At 37.1% G+C, this 22,921-nt stretch overlaps 1 protein-coding gene and 1 long non-coding RNA gene across 3 annotated transcripts in view; one reads left to right on the top strand and one right to left on the bottom strand.

Moving 5' to 3' along the window:
* Nucleotides 1–204: 204 nt before the first annotated feature.
* Nucleotides 205–1,266, bottom strand: LOC110681280. 2 transcript variants are annotated; one of them, XR_002503150.1, is made up of 2 exons: nt 547–1,266; nt 205–485 (listed from the first exon to the last, which is right to left on the bottom strand). It is a non-coding gene; the product is annotated as an uncharacterized LOC110681280 (long non-coding RNA). The 2 variants fall into 2 exon arrangements; XR_002503152.1 differs by having other exon boundaries at nt 629–1,266.
* Nucleotides 1,267–1,452: 186 nt separating this feature from the next.
* LOC5571790 (3-hydroxy-3-methylglutaryl-coenzyme A reductase) overlaps nt 1,453–22,921 on the top strand; it is a 182,498-nt gene continuing 161,029 nt past the window's right edge. The window contains exon 1 of the mRNA XM_001659873.2: nt 1,453–1,766. The gene's annotated coding sequence lies outside the window, so the exon portion shown is untranslated. The remainder of the gene's footprint in view (nt 1,767–22,921) is intronic.

Genomic DNA, 22,921 nt, shown 5'->3' with positions numbered 1-22,921 from the left:
TCGGTAATTGTTTTTCTTATGTTCTCAATTAATACCAAGCTATTCTACAGAAGATGTGGATCACTGTACTTCTTCTTCTTTCTTCTGTGCGAGCCATCACTCGACTTAAAGTAGGGCCAGTCAAGTTGACTATATGCCCTGGATCACTGTACAGAAAAGGTAAGCTTATTGTGATAAACATAATCAATGAATTTTGACAGAAGGTTAACTTGAAAACGGCTCATTCAAACACATATTTATTAATTAATTCGTACTAAAAATAAAATTTTCGATTTATGTACTATTAGCACAGTTAAAACTCTCTGTTCGTGTGATGGTATGCGCATGGTCGCACAAATATCGATCGCTCGCGATAATGGCCAACATCGTCAGATGTGCGAACGTGCCATATTACTAGCGACCATACGGACACATCGAGCTCCGTCCGTCACACTGTTGCACGTCGTCGGACAGTTTTTGGAAAAGAGGTATAGTGGTGTGAAACCCTAAAATACACGAAAGAAAAGAACCAGAGATGAATGAAAACACCATTCGAGAGGTCTTTACCAGTGGCGGCCAGCAGCGGGTTTCCTTTTCGCGCTGACTGGTTTTTCGGTCAGCTTTGGGCAGCCGAACTGCTGCTACTTACTTCGCTACATGGCCACTCACGAATCACGACGACACGGACGGTCAGCGTGGAAGATTACGTGCGGAGTAAGGCAAAACCTTCGACTTCAGTCTATTACGGACATTTCGTGTGTACTGTTGTGGTTCGGCTGAACGTCCCATGATCAGCTTTCAAAGCCTTTCTTTAGAGTGTGAAGCAAGTGTGTGGTGGAAGATTTCTCCCTTGGCAAAGTTTCCCAATCATCCGCTTTTGCACTAAGGCTTAAGAATCCGGACAGCAGTACGATAAGGATAGAAGTTCCTGACTAATAGTGGATTGTGATTTTTATCAGTGTATAAAAAGCGACCAATCCCGTGTCGATTGTGAACCAGTAAATGCGAATGAGTTTCCATTTTACATAACAATAGCTTACCCAATTCATTAGGAAGCATATTCGTGAGAAGCAATAATCACGAACACAAAACTACGGATAACTTTTGTGAACCAAAGTGATTATTGAGCGCCCATCCGAATAGTCATTCTAACAGGAAGAAAGAATCAAAACAAAAATATTCTTACGTCAAACGAAAGTAAAAGTGGAAATCGTGGGAACACAGAGAAACAGACGTAACACTTAGAACAAATTGCGATCAAAATCATAGTCGCGAAAACATATACGCCCAATGTTAAAAACACTGTAGTTGGCCGATGGACCAACAGGTGGCGGTAGTGTGTAAACGTCAAACACGAACAAAAACGACGCGAGCGCTGCGGGTGGTCGATTGACCACCTACCAGATATTCGAATCGATCGTTAAAAAGTTGGTCGATGGACAGCGATGAGAGTGTGACGTCTGTTTGTCTGTGGTGGGAATATACAGAGAGTAGAGTTCGCTGTCAAAAGTGTAGTACTAGCTTAACGAGAGACGATTGGTCGTCGTGGTCGCACATGTGTTGTGCAGTACTGGTTTGTTATTGCGGAGTGGAATAGAGCGAGCATTTCGCCTTTCCTTTTTGCACTCCCTCAAGAAGAAGACGTCAAAAGGCAGTAGTAGTGGAATGGACAGCTGCTCGCTGCTCTCGTGAGGATTTTCGTAATCATTTAAAGAAGAAAATTTTGCGATATCCAGCTAAGGACATTGAAGTGAAAGTTTTGGCGAAGGAATTTAGGCGCTTAACAGGTAAGTTTTTTCGTGTGATAAAGAATACCGTATGTTATAAACAATATGAAAAATGGTAAAGTCTCGAAAATTATTGCATTACACTTGCATCAGTCCTATTGGATTTTGAACCTTCTATCTCTGCCTCTCGACTACTGTGCGCTGCAGACAAGACAGTGTTATTTAATACTGCTTGTGCACTTCTTGTTGTTGGATTTATTCCATGCACTTGAACTCCAGCGGTTGTTCTGGAATTTGCGGTAATTTTTAGTAACGCTTAATTTTAGACAAATTATTAATATTCGAATTCATAGTTTGGAGAAACTTCTAAGATATTGTCTGCATTTGCGTACCAGATTTTTTGAATAATGGAAGGGAATGGTGCAGGCATCTTATTTTTAAGAGTCAGATCATGCTGCACTGTTATAACTTTGATTTGAAACAAGTTTTCAACAAATTATTTGCAAGGATCTTTGTTTTCATTTTTAAATTTATCTTTGTAGTTTGGGATCAAAAAAAGGGGATCTTAAGAGCCAAGGGGCCCTGATAACCGTAGCGGTAAACGCGCAACTTTTCATCAAGACCAATATGAAGGTTGGGAGATCGAATCCCGCTGGTCGAGGATCTTTTCATAAAGGAAATTTTCTCAATTTCCCTGGGCATAAAGTATCTTCGTACCTGCCACTTGCTATACACATGCAAAAATGGTCAATTGGCAAAGAAAGCTCTCAGTTAATGACTGTCGAAGTGCTCATAAGAATACTAAGCTGAGAAGCAGGCTCTGTCTCATTGGAGAAGAAAGAAGAAGGAGGAGCCAAGTATAGAGAAATAATTAGCCGTGGTGAATCAAAATCCAAGCAGTAACAAAATCCGGACACTCTAGTAGTATTTGTTAATTGAAGACAAAATTGAATGTTAATAGGTCTTCTTCTTCTTCTTTCTGGCGTTACGTCCCCACTGGGACAGAGCCTGCTTCTCAGCTTAGTGTTCTTATGAGCACTTCCACAGTTATTCACTGAGAGCTTACTATGCCAATGACCATTTTTGCATGTGTACATCGTGTGGCAGGTACGAAGATACTCTATGCCCTGGGAAGTCGAGAAAATTTCCAACCCGAAAATATCCTCGACCGGTGGGATTCGAACCCACGACCCTCAGCTTGGTCATGCTGAATAGCTGCGCGTTTACCGCTACGGCTATCTGGGCCCCTGTTAATAGGTCATTTTAGGTTAATTTATAATGTAGTTACCATTGCCCAATAATTTGAAATAACAAAAGCAAAATAGTTGCTCCAGTTAACCCTTCAGTCGTCGCACGGTTTGCTACCATCAGAACCACCACGCTACTGTTGTTCAAATTGTAAAAAGAGTGCGTTGTTTTGGAAAATTCTTAATGTAATATTGCTTTAAAGATTGTTTCAAGCCAGATCTTTATGAAACATATAAAATTTCTGGTAAGAATCATGATTTAAGCATAAAAATCGTTAAAATAATGAAGCATGTCTTGTCTATAAATCCGGACACCTGATGCAAACGATGTCTTTAAATCCTTTAAACACTTTTGGATCGAAATCCGGACAACTGTATTTTGGCATGTAATATTCGTTTAATTCGAATGAAACCCATTTCACCACACAATTAAATAACAATCTTTATTGAACTTGTCCGCGTTTGGACAACAATGTCAAAAATAATAGCACATTTGTGTTTTTAGTGGCTTGATTACCTGAGCTGAAGGGGACATGGCTTGAACTGCAGTCTATACGGCTGGAAGATATAAACTGTTTATTTAACACTCAATTGATTTCTGTTAACTCACTAAGCTTCTCATAGTTGCTCCTGCTATTTTTTCTTCTTTAAAATTCACTTACGCTGGTTATACGTGGGTCTTTTAAATGATGTCCGGATCTTGAAACACTGGCTCATAATGCCGGACAGTCTCTTCAAACACGGATAAATATATGTTTCCAACATATTTAACTGCAGTGGAGCCTCAATACGTTCAAAACATCTCTTTTCAAGCACTAATGGGTAAAATTTTCTATAAAAATATATTTCACAAACTATTATTTTAACCAAACATTGTTCACGCGTTCATCGACCGTTGAACTTTGATTGGAGTTGAATCGCGACGAAATGACGTCCAACACGAACAAATTATTTGTTTTTATTTTTATTAATTATTCGTCAGTGGCTACTAGATTAAAAATAATGTAGAATAATTAGCAATGTTAGCCATAAAAAACGTTAATAAATTCCAAACATTTTAAACCTTAATTTCAACTCTAATTGAATTATATAATCAGAGTGTCCGGATATTGGTACCGTCCGGATTTTGATTCACCACGGTATCAAATTTTTATTATTTTTGTATTGTTCTTAACATAACTGGTCATGAGTATGTCTGTTGAACTGTTTAGCCGCACCATATTGCAGAAATACGGTAAAATAAATGTTTGAGATAGTCAAAAAAAGGCTACCCGGGATGGAAACCAGTGTTTGTGAAATCGGACATTGAATTGAAATCGTATATTATGATGGCGTAACAAGAAAGTAAAGTAAAATTGAGTGAAATTTTGATCATTTTTGAAACATGTAACATTAGTAAACAGAACATTGCATTGTTTCATGCTGAAAAATTTGGGTTATTAGTGATGATTGCAGTTCAAACCGCAGACATTTCAGTTCAGGATACTAAACGACAAACTTTTCTTACAAAGCGTAATAAATTACCGCAAACTTGGGTGGAATTGATCGGTAGGGTGAAAATGGTTACCGTGTCACACGATTTTTTTTTATTAATAGAACACCAACATCAATGTAACCTGTGGTAAAATATCGTTGTTTACCTTAACTATTACCGAATCGTGTTTTGTGAAGTATTTTGTGTTAAAGAATATCTATTTATTTTTATGACAATAATTTGAAATTCCTGTTCAGTGTGGTATCCATAGAATTTTAGTTCTATACAAGGATTTGTACATGGTGTCGTTTCACATGGTCGAACTGGTAAAACGGTTCACAGCCTATCTGACATATTATTAGACCATGGAAAGTGACTTACTTACACACCAAATTTTGAGTTTGCCTTCCAGCAAAATGGAATGCTGAAAGGGCTTCAGCAATTGATATTCTACTGGTTTTTCAGTAAAGTAAATATTTGTTGCTGCATATTCAGCAAACTGATAGTTTACTGAAACTACCAGCAAAACATCTGTCAAAAACTTTCGTCAGTGCAGTTTGTTTTCGTCTCGCCTAATATATAGTTCTTTCATTTACCAACGGAATTTTGTAAGTATCACGAATCTTTTCGAAAATAAAAAATTCCGATACATTGGAAAACATTTATTTCTATTTTCAGACATATATGTTGCAGTATCTGTTCAGTTTCACCAGATCCCATTGGAAACGGATGATTACGGTCGATTTCGCGGTGGAACTATTGGGATGTTGCAGCTATGTGACAACGAATGTCGAGTCATAAAATGATTCTTTTTGTATATTTCTAATGTTTGACGCAATAAAATTTTTAATTTAAGGTTTTATCAGAAAACATTTCATTTTCCTGACCAAATCCACAAATTACTGGAAATAATTCAATTACTGGTTAATCAGCAAACGAGTTCGCGCATTGCTGAACGTTCAGCTAAGAACTGTCATTTTCATGATAATCCAGTTTGCTGAACGATCAGCAAATTTTATTTTGCTGGATGGATTGCTGAAATTACAGCACAAAAAAATCAGCATTTTTTTGCTGGTTACCAGCAATAAAAATTTGATGTGTAAGGACAAATCGAATGACACCAACGTCCTTTATCACTAGGGTTCCAACAATTTTGTCAATTGGATAGAGATATTATTTTAAATTTTGAATAATATTCAGAAGGCGAAATATCACGATTGAAAATTACGCCACGATTCACACCTAATTTAGCTAAAGAATCAGCCTGTTCATTTTCATAAATATTTCAATGAGCTGGAACCCATACGAATTTTATGACAAAACCTTGAGAGTTGAGATCAAATAGTATTTTTTTATTCATAAAAATGACACGATGAGTTTTAAAATTAAAATTGATTGCATTCATTGCATGAAGACAGCTCAAACTGTCAGAACAAACAATATATATATTTGGAGTACAATCTTTGATCAAGATGCATGCAAAATATAAGGCAATCAGCTCTGCTATGAAAATAGAATAGGGAGATTGTAATTTAAAAAAACTGAGCTGAAAATAAATTGTACACGCCGAAGCCAGCATCATCATGAATCAAAGAACCATCTGTATAATAAAATTGTGCAGGAGTGATTCCATTAAATTTCCGCTCGAATAAAAATTTAGAAATATTAGAATGTTGAATTTTTGGAACTTGTTTCGATTCATAAAATAGAGACAAGTCAATTAATGGTTGATAAGTATGGATGCTGATATTAGAATTATAAAATGCATTCCAAGGAATTGAAACAATATTTTCAACAGAACAATTGTTAAAGGAGTCTAATATTTTGCTCGTGGGATTAATTTCAAATAACTACCTTAAAATATTAATAATCGGATGATTGTTAGAAAAACAATTCATCATAAATTTACAGTTCAATTCTTGAAAACGAATTTTAAGTGGAATAACACCTGTTAAAACTTCAATTGATTGAGTATGAGTTGAATTCATTTATGTTAAACAAATTCTCAAGCGACGAAATTGTATTTTTTCAAGTTTGACAAAATATGTTTGTGCAGCACTACTAAATGTAAAACAACCATATTCCATAACTGAACAAATAGTAGTTTTGTAAAGAAGGATTTGCTCCCCACCAAGTACCAATGATTGTTCGTAGAAGATTTATTCGTTTTGCACAAACTTTTTGAATATATTTGATGTGAGATTTCCAATTCAATTTAGAATCAAACCATATACCAAGATATTTGTAAATATCAACTTCTTCAATTTCAAGTCCATTAAGATATAAATTTATATTTGTGGAAGAATATTTTCGTGTAAAAACAATATATTTTGTTTTTTTGAACAGAAAAAGAAAAACCGTTTTCATGTGCCCACATATCAATATTATCTAAGGCACATTGAATAAAATGTCTTATGATCTCTCTATTTTTGCCACTAATTGAAATCACATTATCATCAGCATATTGTAGTAAGTAACAACCATTAGGAATAGTGGAAGCAATGTCACTTGTGAATAAATTGTACAAAAAAGGACTTAAACAAGACCCTTGTGAAAGGCCAAAATAACTATAACAAATAGTTTTGGAACATCCATCATGGAAAAAATTCATAATTTTGAAAGAAAACAAATTACATAAAAAAATTGAAATCAAATTTGGAATATTTAAATTGTTCATTTTATTGAACAATAAATCAATTAAAACAGAATCATATGCTCCAGAAACATCTAAGAAAGTTGAAACAAATGAAATGTATTAGAGATGTCGGTACTAAACAATCTACTGACTGGTGCTAAGAATACATGCAAACTTTGAGTGTTAAAAATATTGTTTGAGCTTAAGTGCTACTGAAGCTACTGACCTTATTTTAAATCGTAAATTAGAACAAGCATAGTTTTTTTTACTCATATATTATCGAAAATCTAGCTTATTACAAGGGAAATTGCCTGTATTTAGTCATTATGCAGATATACAAAATTTTATAATAAACAATAGCAAAGCAAACCATAATGAAATATACGAATTGTGAGAATTTTGACATCTCTTTTAGATTCAGGAGATCCAAATTTGATAGATAGGGAATTTTTTATTCTCATATCTGTTTTGTTGTAATCAATCAATCAATTGCGCTCCAGCGTGTCATTTTCAATTTTTAATAAATTTTTAATATGAAAGCTAATTTTATGGATTGTATAATGTTATTTCATGAAATATAATTGCTTAACCCTCTAATACCCAACCCCGCCTTTAGACGGGGTACCTACCTTGATACCTTGATGGCTACAGCGTAGCATCACGCCATTGCCGGGCGTATTGTAGAGCTCCATCTTCGTCGGTCTTGGGCGAAACTTCTCCAGTTGCCCCGAACGTTTAGGGTCGCCAGGTCCTCTTCCACTGCGTACAGCCAGCGTATTCGTGGTCTTCCCCGAAGCCGCCGACCTCTACCTGGTTCCCTGCTGAATATTATTTTCGCAATTCTTTCTTCCGACATTCGCACTAAGTGACCAGCCCACTGAAGTCTGCCGTATTTTACACGATTGATAATATTCGCATCTTTGTACACTTGATACAACTCGTGATTCATGCGTCTGCGCCACACACCATTTTCGAGTTTCCCACCGAGTATTGTCCGCAGCAATTTACGCTCAAAAACACCGAGAGCTTTCCGGTCTGACTCTTTCAACGTCCACGCTTCGTGCCCGTAGAGAGCCACCGGAAGAATCAATGTTTTATACAGGGCGAATTTTGTTTCGGTTTGCAAGCTGCGGGACCTAAGCTGGTTACGTAGTCCGTAAAAGGCCCTATTCGCAGCCGCAACGCGTCTTTTCACTTCGCGGGAAACGTCGTTGTCACATGTCACAAGTGTTCCAAAGGTAAACAAATTCTTCAACAACTTCAAACACATCCCCATCAAACACTACCTCAGCACTTACACCACCATGCCTGACTCTATCTCTACCTGCAACCATGTACTTCGTCTTGGTAGAATTGATGGTCAGGCCTATCCTCGCTGTCTCCCTCTTCAGAGGCACGAAGGCCTCTTCCACTGACCTGCGGTCGATTCCAATCAGGTCTATATCGTCGGCAAAGCCAAGGAGCATGTTCGACCTTGTGATAATAGTGCCATTTCTTTGCACGCCAGATCTCCTAATAGCACCCTCAAGTGCAATGTTGAACAGTAAATTCGAAAGTGCGTCTCCCTGCTTCAATCCGTCTAACGTCACGAACGAGGTTGACACCTCGTCTGCGATCCGAACACTTGATTTCGAACCATCCAGCGTAGCACGTATCAGCCTAATTAGTTTCGCCGGAAAACCATTTTCAGACATTATCTGCCAAAGCTCATTTCTTTTCACTGAGTCGTGAAGCCGCCTTGAAATCAATAAACAGATGGTGAGTCTGCAAGTTATACTCCCGGAATTTGTCTAGGATCATTCGCAAGCTAAACATCTGGTCCGTTGTCGAACGGCGCTCACGAAAACCAGCTTGGTATTCACCGACGAAGGACTCCTCGAGCGGTCTCAGTCTGTTAAACAGGATGCGCGACAGAATTTTGTACGCAGAATTCAGCAGGATAATTCCTCTGTAATTGGCACACTCCAGTCTGTGCCCTTTCTTGTAGATAGGGCGAATGAGGCCATCCAACCAGCCGGTGGGCAATTCTTCGTCCTCCCATACCTTCAGAAGTACTCGGTGGATCGACTGGTAAAGCTGCTCGCTTCCGTGCTTGAGAAGCTCGACCGGGATCTCGTCCTTCCCAGCAGCCTTACAGTTCTTCAGCTCGCTGATAGCCTTTTTATCCTCTCCTATGGTCGGTGGGTCCACAGCTTGATCGTCATCATCTATGTTCATCCTGTTCCTCGCTACATTTCCATTCTCACCGTTCAACAATTGCTGAAAGTGCTCCTTCCACCTGGCAGCCACCGCCGTTTTATCGGTCAGCAAATTCCCTTCTCGATCATTGCACATGGCGGGCACTGGTACGGTATTGTGCCGCGCACCATTGACCGTTGCATAAAATCTCCGCATATCATTCCGGTTCATGCTTTCTTGTGCGTCAGCTACCACACTTTCTTCGTGCTGCCTTTTCTTTCTGCGGTGGATTCGCTTTTCTTCGGCTCTCGCTGCCCTGTACCGCTCTCTGTTCTGTCGGGTACCGGCCACAAGCATACGGCTTCTGGCGGCATTCTTCATGTCTGTCACCCTCTGGCACTCTTCATCGAACCAGTCGTTCCGTCTTCGTCGTTGACCAGTGCCGATCACTTCCCGCGCCGTTGTTGTCACAGCTTCGTGGATAGGGTCCCACAGGCTGTCGACGTCTCCAGCAACGTTGACTCTTCCCAACTTCTCGTCTAGTTGCTGACGGTACTGCGCAGCTACCCCATCAGTCGACAAGCGTTGTATATTGAAGCGTAGCGTTCTGTGTGTTGCGGAACTCGTGACGCTGGATAACCGCGCCCGAATTTTAGCTACAACGAGATAATGATCCGAGTCGATATTAGGGCCTCGGAAGGTCCTGACATCAATGACATCTGAGAAATGTCGCCCATCAACCAGCACGTGGTCTATTTGGGAGCAGGCATCGCCACTCGGGTGTCGCCAGGTGTGTTTGCGGATATTCTTTCGCGCGAAGTATGTACTGCTGATTGCCATCCCTCTAGCAGCAGCGAAGGTTACTAGCCGCAGGCCATTATCGTTGGTAACGGAATGAAGGCTTTCCGTTCCAATGACGGGTCGGAAGAAATCTTCTTTCCCGATCTGCGCATTTGCGTCGCCGATGACTATCTTGACGTCTTGTTTTGGGCACTCTCCGTAGGCCTTATCCAGGCTCTCATAGAACTCATCCTTCATGTCATCGGGCTTATCGTTCGTTGGCGCATATATGCTGATCAGGCTGTAGTTGAAGAAGTTGCCCTTCATTCTCAACACACAGATTCGGTCGCTTACCGGTTTCCACCGAATAATTCGCTTCATCTGCTTCCCAATCACTATGAAGCCAACCCCACGTTCTGCTCTGTCGCCACCGCTGTAGTAGATGTGGTACTTGAATGAAGTGTTGGCGATGGGGTCCACCGCTCGGAATTCGCGTTCTCCGGTTCTCGGCCAGCGTATTTCCTGGATAGCTGCCACGTTCACGCCGACATTCCGCAGTTCACGAGCCAGGAGCCCAACACGCGCGGGCTCATTCAAAGTTCTCACGTTCCTAGATCCAACTTTCCAATCGTTGTCCTTTATTCGTTGCCGGGTCTGTTGCCGTAAAATCAATCCGTTTGCTCTACTTTTGCCTTTCTTGGTTGGTGAAGAGTCTTCGATAGGCCACCTAACCAGAGTTGCGCTACCTACATCGTGCTAGAGGGGCTGCCTCCTCGATGCTGACACGATACAGCATCGTCCGCTTGTTCTTTACATGATGACCACGGTCATAGCCATCACAACCATCCACCTTTATCAGGGCTTTGGACCTGTAGCTCTGGTTCTCAATAGTTTCAAGTTCTTTCGGACATGCTACTATGGTGAGCCGTCATGCGCTAGCGGTGTACACTTTGGAATTTTGTGTATTTTTTCGTAGCTCGGAAATCAAAATGATTTTATTTTTGGCTACAACCTTCACTCATAACACGCATATAAGAAAAGTTTTTTATGACTTTTGAAACTTTTTTGTATTTTTGAAAATTGTTTGAAAAATTGTATTCTTATATAACCTAAAAATACCCGGGGTTCATTTAACGTGTGATATAAAAAATCGAACCTTTTATATTTTTCTACGATCAACCTATCACAAAAGAAGAGCTTGGTGGTATTCAAATAATTTTAAACCTGTTTTTCCGTTAAATACACGGAAAATAAAAATATTTCCTGAAAATATTAAAAAATTAATATTTTTAAAATTAGCGTAAAAGTTTGAATTTTTATTATTGCCAAAAATAAGTAACTAGAAGAGGCTTCAATAAAAAATGAAAAAGAGTAGGGATGTTCAAAAATAAAAATTTTGAAAATCAAAAACCGAAATCCATAGATTTGTGAATAAAAATAAATCATTGCCCAAAACGTGTTTAGAACGATTTTAGATAACTAAAAATGATATTTAGATCGAAAATAAAAATATGGGTATTAGAGGGTTAAACTGATAGAGATCAATGAAGTACTGATTTTGTCTCAACTAGTTTGACAATATTTGAATTCAAAAGGATAACATAAAAATAAGTTGTGAAATAGTCATCAATTTGCCCCTGGGTTACGGTACTGGTTTAAGCATGAAGAACCCCTTGCAGACTACTCCAAATCTTTGCTATGGTTTATTCCGAATACTCCGAACAAAACAGTTTACGGGCACCATATGGTCAAGAAATCAAGTAAAAGTATAGCATCTAGCGTTGGGCAAATTTGTCTATAACATCGATGTTACTGAATCGATTCACATTTGAACTGCCGAATCGATTCACCGATTTAATCATTTGACAGTGATAAAACCGAAAAACTATTGTATGATAAATTTATGATGTAGAATTGTTGAAAAAACATTACTTCAACGTATTAAAAATTCCATCCTGAAATAAGATTTATTTAGGGGCCTATTTTAAATGTCGAGGCGATGAATGAATGGAATCACTGTTGACCCTACTCTTGTCACTCGAGTTTTTCGGCAGTTGTCGCAAGATTACTATGGGAGTTGACGGGTTTCTTCCGAAATATGAAGGGTAGTTTCGCCAAAGAGGTAGAATGAGTACCTCTTGAAAACTGAGCATGAGCATGAGCATAGATAACCGTACAATTCGTAGTTGCTACTGATTGACCAGAACAATCGAAGTTGTACAGAGATTTAAGGAATGGGGCTTGGGATTAGCTTACCATTCCTCAATGTGCACAAATCGAGAGCTCAAATTTTAAAAATCAATAACGGCACCAGCCACGTCCTTACGGTAAACGGGGAAGAGAAGAAATGTTAGTCAGATAACCGTTGTCACTAGAGACCGAAGAATCTTTTGCATCTCCACAGTTGTCATGGAAAGGATATTGGGTTACTGGGATAAGGTGAAGATCTGGGAGTCACCTTTGGTTGGTGATGCGATCCATGTTATATTCACGGCTAACCGGATTCGCGATAGCATTCGTAAACGCATTGTACGCCGAACAAGTGTTCATCGCTCGCCCTCGCAGGAGCAAGAGATACGATCAAAAGATCAAACACTACTAACGCGATCCGCGACCCGCGACACTTTTCTATCCTATCGTGCTATGCGAGCGACGCGCAACACTTTTGATCCTGACAGCATTACCCGGCCCTTCAAGAGCAAGCGACACGGTTATAGGATCAAACACTACTAAGTACCTCTTGAATATTGCACAAATTCTTGAAATTTTATCAGGAACAGCATGCAGCCCAGAAGCAATGAAGCAATAAGCAGTGGATGCTAAGTGCATTAACTCGTGCCTCGCAGATACAAGTGTATTGGTATTCACTTCTCTTCGCGTTCCTTCCGCTTTTCGGGTGAGTGAGTGAATTTTCCCGTGCTTGCTGAGGGTCAGTTCCTATCACCTATATTATTAAATGTTAGGATCGTTTTCAATTAAAGACTGTTGGTCTCAATAGTAAAGGTTACGAATAAAGGACATACAAAACACCCCACTGACCAATGGAGAGTGGTCCGATTGACGAAAAGCTTCTTCTTACTGGAAAGAAAAGGATGGTTTACTGTGTTACACTTATAATGCGTGTAAATTACTGCCGCCGTTAGCGCACGGTTATGAGGCCCACAATAGAACACATTTTCCTATGAGAAGCGTGCGGGTGGTCATCGGTTTTTCAGTTCTGTCGCCTAAACGGTAAAAGATACCACTTTGGCATCTATGGACGAAAGCTAGAGTATGGATTGATGAAACAAAAAATATTTTTTTGAAAATTTTTCATGATACAGACGATAGTTTTTTCGCTATTTTTCCGACAATTTTCTCCATGGTAAAAAATTTTCCGAGAAATGTTTTTCTTTTTATATTTTTAATAGATTGCTGAAAAAATTTCCTTTCGATTTCACTAAAAAACTTTTGTTCTACGATGCATAGTTTTGGAGATATGAATTTTCAAAGTTTGAGGTATATAAAGAAATCGTGAAAATTCATCTAGAGTTTTCCGGGAAAATAGGCCACTATAATTTTTTTGAATTTCGCTTTTGGTCATGTATCCACGAGCTCTACCTCTGGTGAAAATTTCATGCAAATCGGAGAACCTCCGGCCCAAATTGTCCGATAATAAAAAAAAATCCCCTTTAGTGTGTTTTAGTGAGTTTTTTTTTTCGGAATTAAATTCCTAGGCACGTACTGTTTAATTTTAGAGCTGTTAAAAGTCATACATCCAGAGACATTTTTATCAACTTCACCCAGGCCAAATTGCCCTACTAAAGGGTGTACGGAATCAAATTGCGACACATACAAGTGTTTGAAAAAAATCGTACGTTCAACCAATCATCTTCAAACTTTCATGGAGTAAAATAAAACATGTTATGAATATTTTCCCATGTTTGTTTTATTCAATTTCAATTCCATATCCAAATGCACGAACTTTTCTCTTCACACTACTCATAAGGTCCTTTACAACACTTGGACCTACTTTTTTGCGTAGCAGTCCATTTTTTCTTCATATCTTCCTACGATTTTACTTTCTTAGGATGCTTGCAAAGTGTCTGTTTCTTGCTGGCCCAGTACTTTTCAATTTGCCTCAGTTCCAATGCGTTCGGGGGGTTGAGATGCTTCGGCACGAAATTTACCTCCTCAGCCTTGTACCACTCCAAAACCTCTTTCGAGTAATGGAACACGGCCAAATCCGGCCAGAAAATCGTAGGACCATCGTGAGGACCTCAGAAGAGGAAGTAGACGTTTCTGGAAGCATTCCTTTGTGTACACCTGCTCATTGACCGTTTCAGTTGTCACGAATGGGGTGCTCCGCTTTCCACACGATCAAATTGCTTGCCAAATCATTTTTTTTTTGGCGAAAATTGACATTTTCTGCTTTCTAACGTCCTCAGGGACATCAAATTTATGATGAGCAGTGAAGAACTGGAGCTCCGGAAGCTGCCGGAAGTCTGCTTTTACATACGTCTCATCATCCATAACGAGGCAATGTGGATTGATCAATATCTGGGTGTAGAGCTTCCGTGCACATGTTTTACCTATCGTATTCTGCCGTTCACCGCGATTAGGTGCCTTTAGTCCTTTACGTTTTTCGCATCTTGCACGAACAATAGATTCAGTTTCTTCACCACATCTCGAAGTGAACTGTTGGGATTCCTATTGAACGCTTAAACTACCCGTTTGTGATCCTTAACACTATATGGTGATCCATTTTTGATAATAAATCTTCGATCTGTTTAGTAGAATACCTATAAGTAGATGAAAAAATCGAATTCAGTACTCTACCATTTAATTCCACTGGAGTTTGTATCCTTTGACAGATACGCGTATTTCGACCTCAACTGTAAGGCCGTCTTCAGTGTCGTGTACTAGACTCGACTTACACAAACGAAGTTTTTTGGACTTACACAAACGAAAACTATATTTGAAAATTGAGTGAAAATGTATTTCTGGCCTAAACATGAGCATTTGTTTATAGAATTGAGACAGGGCTTTAGGACCCTATTATCAAGTTGCGGTTGATTTTCCTTATAATTTTGAGCTCCAATAAACCTAATTTGGCCAGGATACTCCTAATTTGACCACTCTCATAAGAAACCAATGTGATTGGCCAATATGTGGCCGAAACTGGTTATGATGGCCTATATTGACCAACGAGATTTTCAATGAAAAAAATCATGTTTCAGCTCAGCTCCGATATTTTCCATACAGAATATGGATTAAAAGGTTGCATTTGACATATTTGTAGTATTGATAGGGCTTAACATATAATTTTTAAAGGCATTGTCTCTTAGGGTGGCCAAAACTGGTGCTTTCACCCTATATGTCTAAAAAAAATCTGCATACTTCTCAAAAAGGTGAAAATTCCGAGAAGTATGTGATAACATTTATTTTTCTTTATTCAATTACGCTTAGTCATCTTAAAGTTAAGATGAATCGAAGCCACATCTTAAATTTGCAAGAGAAAAAAAAAATTGAGAACCAAACATCCGTTCAGGCTGGAAATTTGATCGATTGGTCACTCGCTGGTGGTAACCAATTTATTAAATTTTCAGCACAGGACACTGTCTGGTTTTGTAGATTTGTGCTTTTGAAATTTTGAAGTTTGACTTCGGTGAATCTTTACCTGAAACATATTTCTTTCAATTATATGGCGAAATTGATGTTATAACAAAAATTCAGGGGGATGAGTTCAATAACAAAAAATGAAGGAAGTGCAATTCTCAACATACTATATTTTTAACTACTCCATTGTTCCACGTCAATGCTAATAACGTTCACTACACCAAAAAAAAATGTGTTTAAAATTGTAAATGATTCTTAAAATTAATTTCAAGCATTGAGAGCCAAAAATAAATCTTTCTAATGTTTTATTTGTTCATAGCCGTGTCTCAGAGTAAGATTAAATTGGTTCGAGTTTTGCAAGCAACACTTACAGCATTCAGAAAAGCGTTTTCTGGAAGAAAAATCTTGAAGGTTGCTACATATTTTCTTTTCGATACAATCCTAAATTGAAGTATTTTATGCATGAACTGTCCATTAGGGCTGTTAAAAACTTAAAAAAATTGGAAATCCAATCTTCAATATCTTTTTTACTATCCTTACTACAAAAATAGTGTTCTGCTAAATTTTCAGCTTTCTAGGTGATGAATCGAAGGTGGCATAAAGACGATGTAGGTTTATATTAAAATTACTATGGTGAATTTTTGAAAAATATTTCGCACACGTTAGTATTAGAATAGAACAAACTTATCATCCCATTATGAAAACTCACTCTTCAAACCATAGTGTAGAAATTTGTTGAAGAGAGCAATTCAATCCGACGGATGGGAGAAGAAATATCCATGAGTGTGTTTCTTATTATTCAGTTTCATATGGGATTATAGCCTTGTAAGCATCCAAACGAAATTAGCTCAAAAAAGATTTGTTTCTACAGTCTTCATTAAGGTTTGAAGAATGAGTTTACACTCCATATAAACCTACATTGTCTTTCCCACTTTTTAATGACCACTGAAAAAGATGAAAATGCCACAGAACTCTATTTTTATGATAAGGAAGGAATTCAAATTTTCAAATTTTAATTTTGCCGTACTTATTCCTCTGCATTTAATTTGATTGTTTTAATGTAATTGTTTTTATGGCAACGAATGGTTCTCGATGTTGCATTTCACAGATTCATAAAACTCAGTTCACAAACTTGATAGTGAATTCCATACAAAGCTAATTTTCAAAATTATACCACCATCTCTTGAATACGCCGATGGTGCAAATAACCGCTGGGACGTCGTATTGAGCTGTCTGGTCTCATAGAGCCAGTGCCAGTCAGTGGTCGCTTTGTTAGTAGCCTCTGCCACTTAGCCCACGCTGCCCCAAGCCCGGGTCGTATAAGCTACTTTGTGATGGCCAGTGTGTTTGTTTGCACTTTCTCCTTCCTTCGAAACCTGCTGGCTGACTGGATCCGACCAGTGGCGACGGTGAACAGTGGTCCGGATTCAAAAATTCATTGCACAAATTACGCATATATCGGATTGTCCACAAACCTCGAAGTCACTTTTTCCAGAATTCTCTCCTCCCCTCTCGTAGTCTTTAGTCCATATACAAATTTTAGTCACAATGTTTAGTTTGTATAGAACAAAATCGTTGTTTCTCATTCATTTTGAAGCTTTGAACTTTTTCAAAACATAAATGTTGAAGGAAACTCAGCCAAGAAGATTCTTCGATTCTTTAGACTTGAAAAAAATGAGAGAGATATCTCCGCGAAAATCGATTTGTATTGTATAAAGAAAATGTAATTTTATTATTTGACATGCCTGCAAAAATAGTTGCAAATTGACATGGTTAATAGCAGATGAACATAAATTTGTATCCGGGCATTTTTCTCAATAAAGGAGCTACAGTTTTGAAAATAAAATTTCTGGCTCTAAGCCTTTTTGAAAATTATCTACAATATTGGAAAAGCCTTAATAGCCGCTCACTAGCCCAATTGAAAATCAAGTTACTCAGGATTTAGAAAGCTTTCTTAACCAACAGAACGATTTCAGAAATTCCTGGAGGACTCATTTAGAAAAAGTGAGAACACTAATTTAAAAAATAAAATAAAATATGAAAGCCCTAGGCAATGATGGAATTTTTTACATCATCATCAAGAAACTTCCAGAGAGTAGCTGATGATTCTTGGTTGATCTATTTAACAAATGTTTTCAATTGGCATATTTTCCTAACAAATGGAAAAATGCCAAAGTAACAATTTCAAAACCGGACCTTTCCTGCCGAAGCTTTTAGCTATCGTCCAATCAGCTTGCTTTCCTCCATCAGTAAACTTTTTGAAAAAGTCATTTTGAACATTTGACATTTTGAAAATTCAATTTTTCCAAATGAACAGTTTGAATTCCGACACTCATCAACATTTACATGTAACGGATTTGATTCGTGCCAACAAATTTGATGCCTATTAAACTGGTCGTGCTCTTCTATTAAAATATTTCAACATAAACACATAATTTGAAATTGAATTTGTCATCAGCTGCTAAAACATTTGGACCTCCGTGCGGTGATGGAACAATGTTCGAACCCTGCACCGTGTATGGGTCGGTCGGTTGCCTGCAAAACTATTACTTACCGAGTAGGTAACTTTTGGTAGGTTGAAAAATTCGGTTTCTGCTTATGAAGCCTTTCAATTTTGTTTTTTGTTTTCAACTCTTGGCACGAATTTCGCCGTTGACGGATTTGGCGATTGCAGCCAGCTGTTTGTGCTGCGCGATTTCTAGTGAACGTTTTTTTTTTATGTTGGCAAATTCGATTGATTGCGCTGTTATGAATGAGATGAGTTTCACGACGTTTTAGTTGCGATTGTAGTGCTGTTTTTCCTTTGGCTCTGATCATTAGGAGTTGTCATTTAGCTAAGTAGCTTTATTATGGTGGTACGTTTGATCGTGGAATTTTGTGCGAAAAAATGGGGGAAATTTCATTATTTTTCATGTAACATTGCAATGACAGACGAAGATAATCCGTTAACTAACACATACTGATATCTTTACTACATTTCAAGTAGAATTTAACACTCTTTTCATCACGTGTCTACTTTGCATATTTTATACGTATTAAACTCCGGTTAATTCTACTACCGCTGACTAAGCACATGTAAAACAAAAAATAAGGAAGACACATTTCTAGTACATCGGCAAAACATTGACGGATAGTGAAAAAATTCTGCGAAATTTAGTCTACAACAAAATAAAAAAACTAAGCAATAGTGTTACCACTTATGGTAGCCAACGAATAGTGCAAGAAAGTACTATTTTGCTCGGAAATGTAACAGTTGCATTACCAATATTAATGCAATACGATTGCCATCATTCAATTAGTCCCAAATGGAAAAACTTTTTTATTATTTTTTTTCTTTGCGGATTTTACCATATATTTTTTATAGCTGGATGACGAGTACGTTGAAATTTTCCTCACGTATTTAAGATCTTGACGATTTCACCACTTTAAAAGTATTGTTTTTTTTTAGCACTGAGAGGGCCTGAGAAGTAGCCCTTCATTCGTTTTGGCAGCCATGTTGACCTTTTAGCTTGCAATTAGTAAAAATCAGTTCTCATATTAAATCCTGAAATTTTTGATAAAACCTTGTGTTTATTAAAAACACGATAAAGCGTATTCTTGCTGCTTGGCAAATTGTTCCATTCTAATAACGGCTATATCACATTTAAACTTTGATTTAAAAATGGGTCGAAATTTCAACTTTGACACTTTTGATCATGTTTGACGTTCACTTCGTCGACAAAGACGCCATAGGAGTTTTACTTTTTAACACAAGGGTTGATTCAGTCTGACATTTCGGAAGGTGCACGGAAAACAAAAAATGAGTTTAAACCAAGGAATGTGGCAAAATTAAAAAAAGAGAAACGGAAAAATGTTTGTTGGACTAAAACTAATGAAAAACATCTGAAAATTGATGGATTTCTAGCCAAAAACTTAAGCGTTTGGCACTAAAATTGAGACAAGGCTTTAGGGTCCTACTAACAACTATTTGAAAAAGTATCATTATATTATTATTCTCAGATTTTTATTACTTGGCAATCCCTAGATGAAATATTATCACACTCCAAAGACATGTACATATTTCAATGACGGCATACTACGACTTAAGGTAATATCAAAATTTCCGTCAGCAGAAAAGAACTGAGTATCAATTTTAGTTGATTCAGCGTTTTTAAATAAGCTAATTTCTGCAATCTAGTACCTCCCGAAACGCTCCTTAATGTATTTTAAAAATTAAAATTTTAGAAGATCAATTGTGGCCAAAACAAATAACAACGGATTACAAATCAATAAAATGCGACAAACTTTTGTAAATAGGTATTCCCAAATTGGCAGTCTCCGCGTTTCCAATTCCGACCTAGCACAAACAGCTGATCTCATTCATGAATGGCTGTGTGTAGGTTTTGGGTTGTCGCATGGCTGCTTTCCGGCGATGCGGAAGAAGTTGGTCGCAGGTTTGTTTTTGTTGTTGGTCTCTAAATGGACACCGCTAACTAGCAGTACGCATCACGCTGGTTGACCTCCACCATGTAACCAACAAAAAAAAAAGTTACAAAAGCACACACTAGGTATCGAAACTCCTCCAGCTTACGTATGAATTATTTATCCACGACACAGGGGACGACGAAAACGACGACGAAGCGATCAATAGCCATGACGATCCGTCTAGCAGATTATTGGTTATATCAGGGATTATTTTCGCGGGTTATTCCCCGCCAGTAATTGTATTCAGAATTTAAAGTAGTGACCTACTTTGATGTGTTATAGGGGAATTTATAAACATAACTGATCTACCCCAATCCGGATGGAGAAATATGTTAACTCAGAATAAATATATTCGATAATTGAATATTCACAGCGGAAATGGTTATCTATGAGAAATGTATGGTTTGAAATAATTCAGGGTTGTTTGAGACAATACATATTTTACATTTTATGGAAATACCCGTATAAACCCTGTATAAAAAGACAAATAAAACATAAATTTTTGGTAAACAATTCTATTTGGAAAACATTTTGATGTAATATTAGTCACACTTCGTAACGCTCAAGGGGTAGGGGGAGTAGACACGAGCGTTAAGACTCATAGAAAAAATCCCGACATACCCGGAATTTCAAGTAAACATCACTAGAATTAAGTAAATCGCAAAAAGAATCAGATAGTAAAATCTAAGATGATTGTGTAATGCCTACATTCTTTCCGTACGTTGCCCAAAGATAGCGATCTGGAACTACAGTCTAGATCTAGACCTCAGACAAGGCTTACGCATTATTCAGCACTAAATGGCCACGATAGTTGGAGTAATATTTACGTATGTCTCGTGTAACCGTTCAATTTTCGTCATGGTTTTAAAACAGGCCTGCCCAACCTTTTTGAACCTCGGGCCAAATTGCAGAAATAATGTTGTGTCGCGGGACAAATTTATAAACGCACAAATGTTTCCATGAAGTTTGACTAAAATCAGTGAATTGTGTTCATTTAATCTCACAAAAATCGATGAATGGAGTATATTTCATTTGAAGAAGTCGAAAAAGAGATAATTGCTTCTAAGTATTCTGCTGGATATTGTAACCCGGGTAGAGGTGAATAACAAAATAATGGTAAAATAAGAACAAATTTTGCAATCATATCTAGTTTAACCATTATTATGTTACTGATATATGACATTAAATATCTCATCAATAGCAAAACATACTATCATAGCAAAATCTGTCATTGATAAGTTATACTTGAAATTAATGTAATAACTAATCAATAACTAAATCTACTATCATGGTAAAATTTGTTACTTGTGCAAAAATACTAAAAACAATAAATATCTAAAGAATAACAAACATCGTCATCATAGTAAGATATGTCATCATTTTTTATTTGAAAAGTTTATTCAAATAATTCATGAGAACATACCAATATAAAATTTTGCCATAATAGCTCATTTTACTATTTGTATGTTAAATTCAAAAAGCAAGTTTTTTAGCAGGAAAGCTAAAAGTTTATTTTTTAATCATGCTAAATTTAGATATTAAAGTCAAAGAACTAAAATTACCGTTATTTTGATCTACTCGTGAATAGCTTATTTAGTTATTATTTTGTTATCAATATCAAAATAATAACATATTTTGTTATTTACGGTTGCCTATATTTTTGTTATTATTTTGTTATTACAATGGCAAAATATGTTATGATTTAGTTTTTATGACATACAAACTCAGTTATTATTTTTGTTATTTTATCTCTTATCTCAAACAAACAAAGAACATATTTTGTTATTCAAACATTCTATTTTAATGGTAAATTTTGTTATTCTTTTGCTATTTTCCTCTACCCGGGAAGTGTCCCTTTCAAAATTATATAATAATCTAGTTTAGAATATTTCGACGAATCTACCCCAGAAATTTTAGATTATTTAAGAACAATGCCCTGAATTATTTTTAAATCGTACTCCAAATTGTTGCAAAATCCGACCTAATATTATTATCATAAGCAGGAATGTGCCAAACCCTTGATGAAGCTTTTACAAAAATCTTGGTCAGAATCTTCAAGATTTTACAAGAATCGTGCCTAGGATTCCTTCAAAACCTCATTTATTAATCATTTCGAAATTCCACCTAGAAATTTTTGAAAATACTAAAAAGTATTTCATAAGAAACCTGCTCATAATTGTATTATAAATTCATTTAGTGTGCAAAATGTTACATAGCGTTATGTTGTAATCTTGCCCAGGATATTAGAAAATTATGTATTGAATTCGTTGACAATCCTGGCTATAGAATCCTGGTGAAAATTCTCTGAGAAGCTTGCCAATGTTATCCATTAAAGTCGTGTCCAAAATTATTAAAAAATCCTGTTCGAGATTTTGTAAAAAGCCTCAAGGATTCTGCATGAAATACGTCCAGGTGTTGGTAAAACATATTTCCAGGATTCTGTGAAATTATGTATGAAAATTTTGCCTTTTGTCCATAAGTTTTGTTCTGGCTGCATTTTCTGAATGTCGAAGGAAAGCATGGTAAAAACATTATTGCAGCATCCAGATTATGAAATTTAAAATTTGGATCATTAATAAAACTAAATATCTAAGAAGTTAAAAACAAAAACAATTATTCAATACCAAGCTAAAATATTAGGTTGATACTTAATTGAGAATTAAATAGGTTTAATATGTTCTAACATCGCATCGGGTTGGTAGAATATTAAACGGGCCAAATATGCGAAGAATCTTCGAACCCTACGCGGGCCGGATGCGGAGCGTACGTTGGGCACCCCTGTTTTAAAACATAACCTGAAACCAAAAAATGGTTCGTGAAAACGTTAGAAAACCTATAA

The sequence above is a fragment of the Aedes aegypti genome, chromosome 1 (assembly GCF_002204515.2).
Source record: "Aedes aegypti strain LVP_AGWG chromosome 1, AaegL5.0 Primary Assembly, whole genome shotgun sequence".
In the NCBI taxonomy this organism is placed as follows: Eukaryota; Metazoa; Arthropoda; class Insecta; order Diptera; family Culicidae; genus Aedes; species Aedes aegypti.
This window is presented reverse-complemented; position numbering and strand designations above follow the sequence as displayed.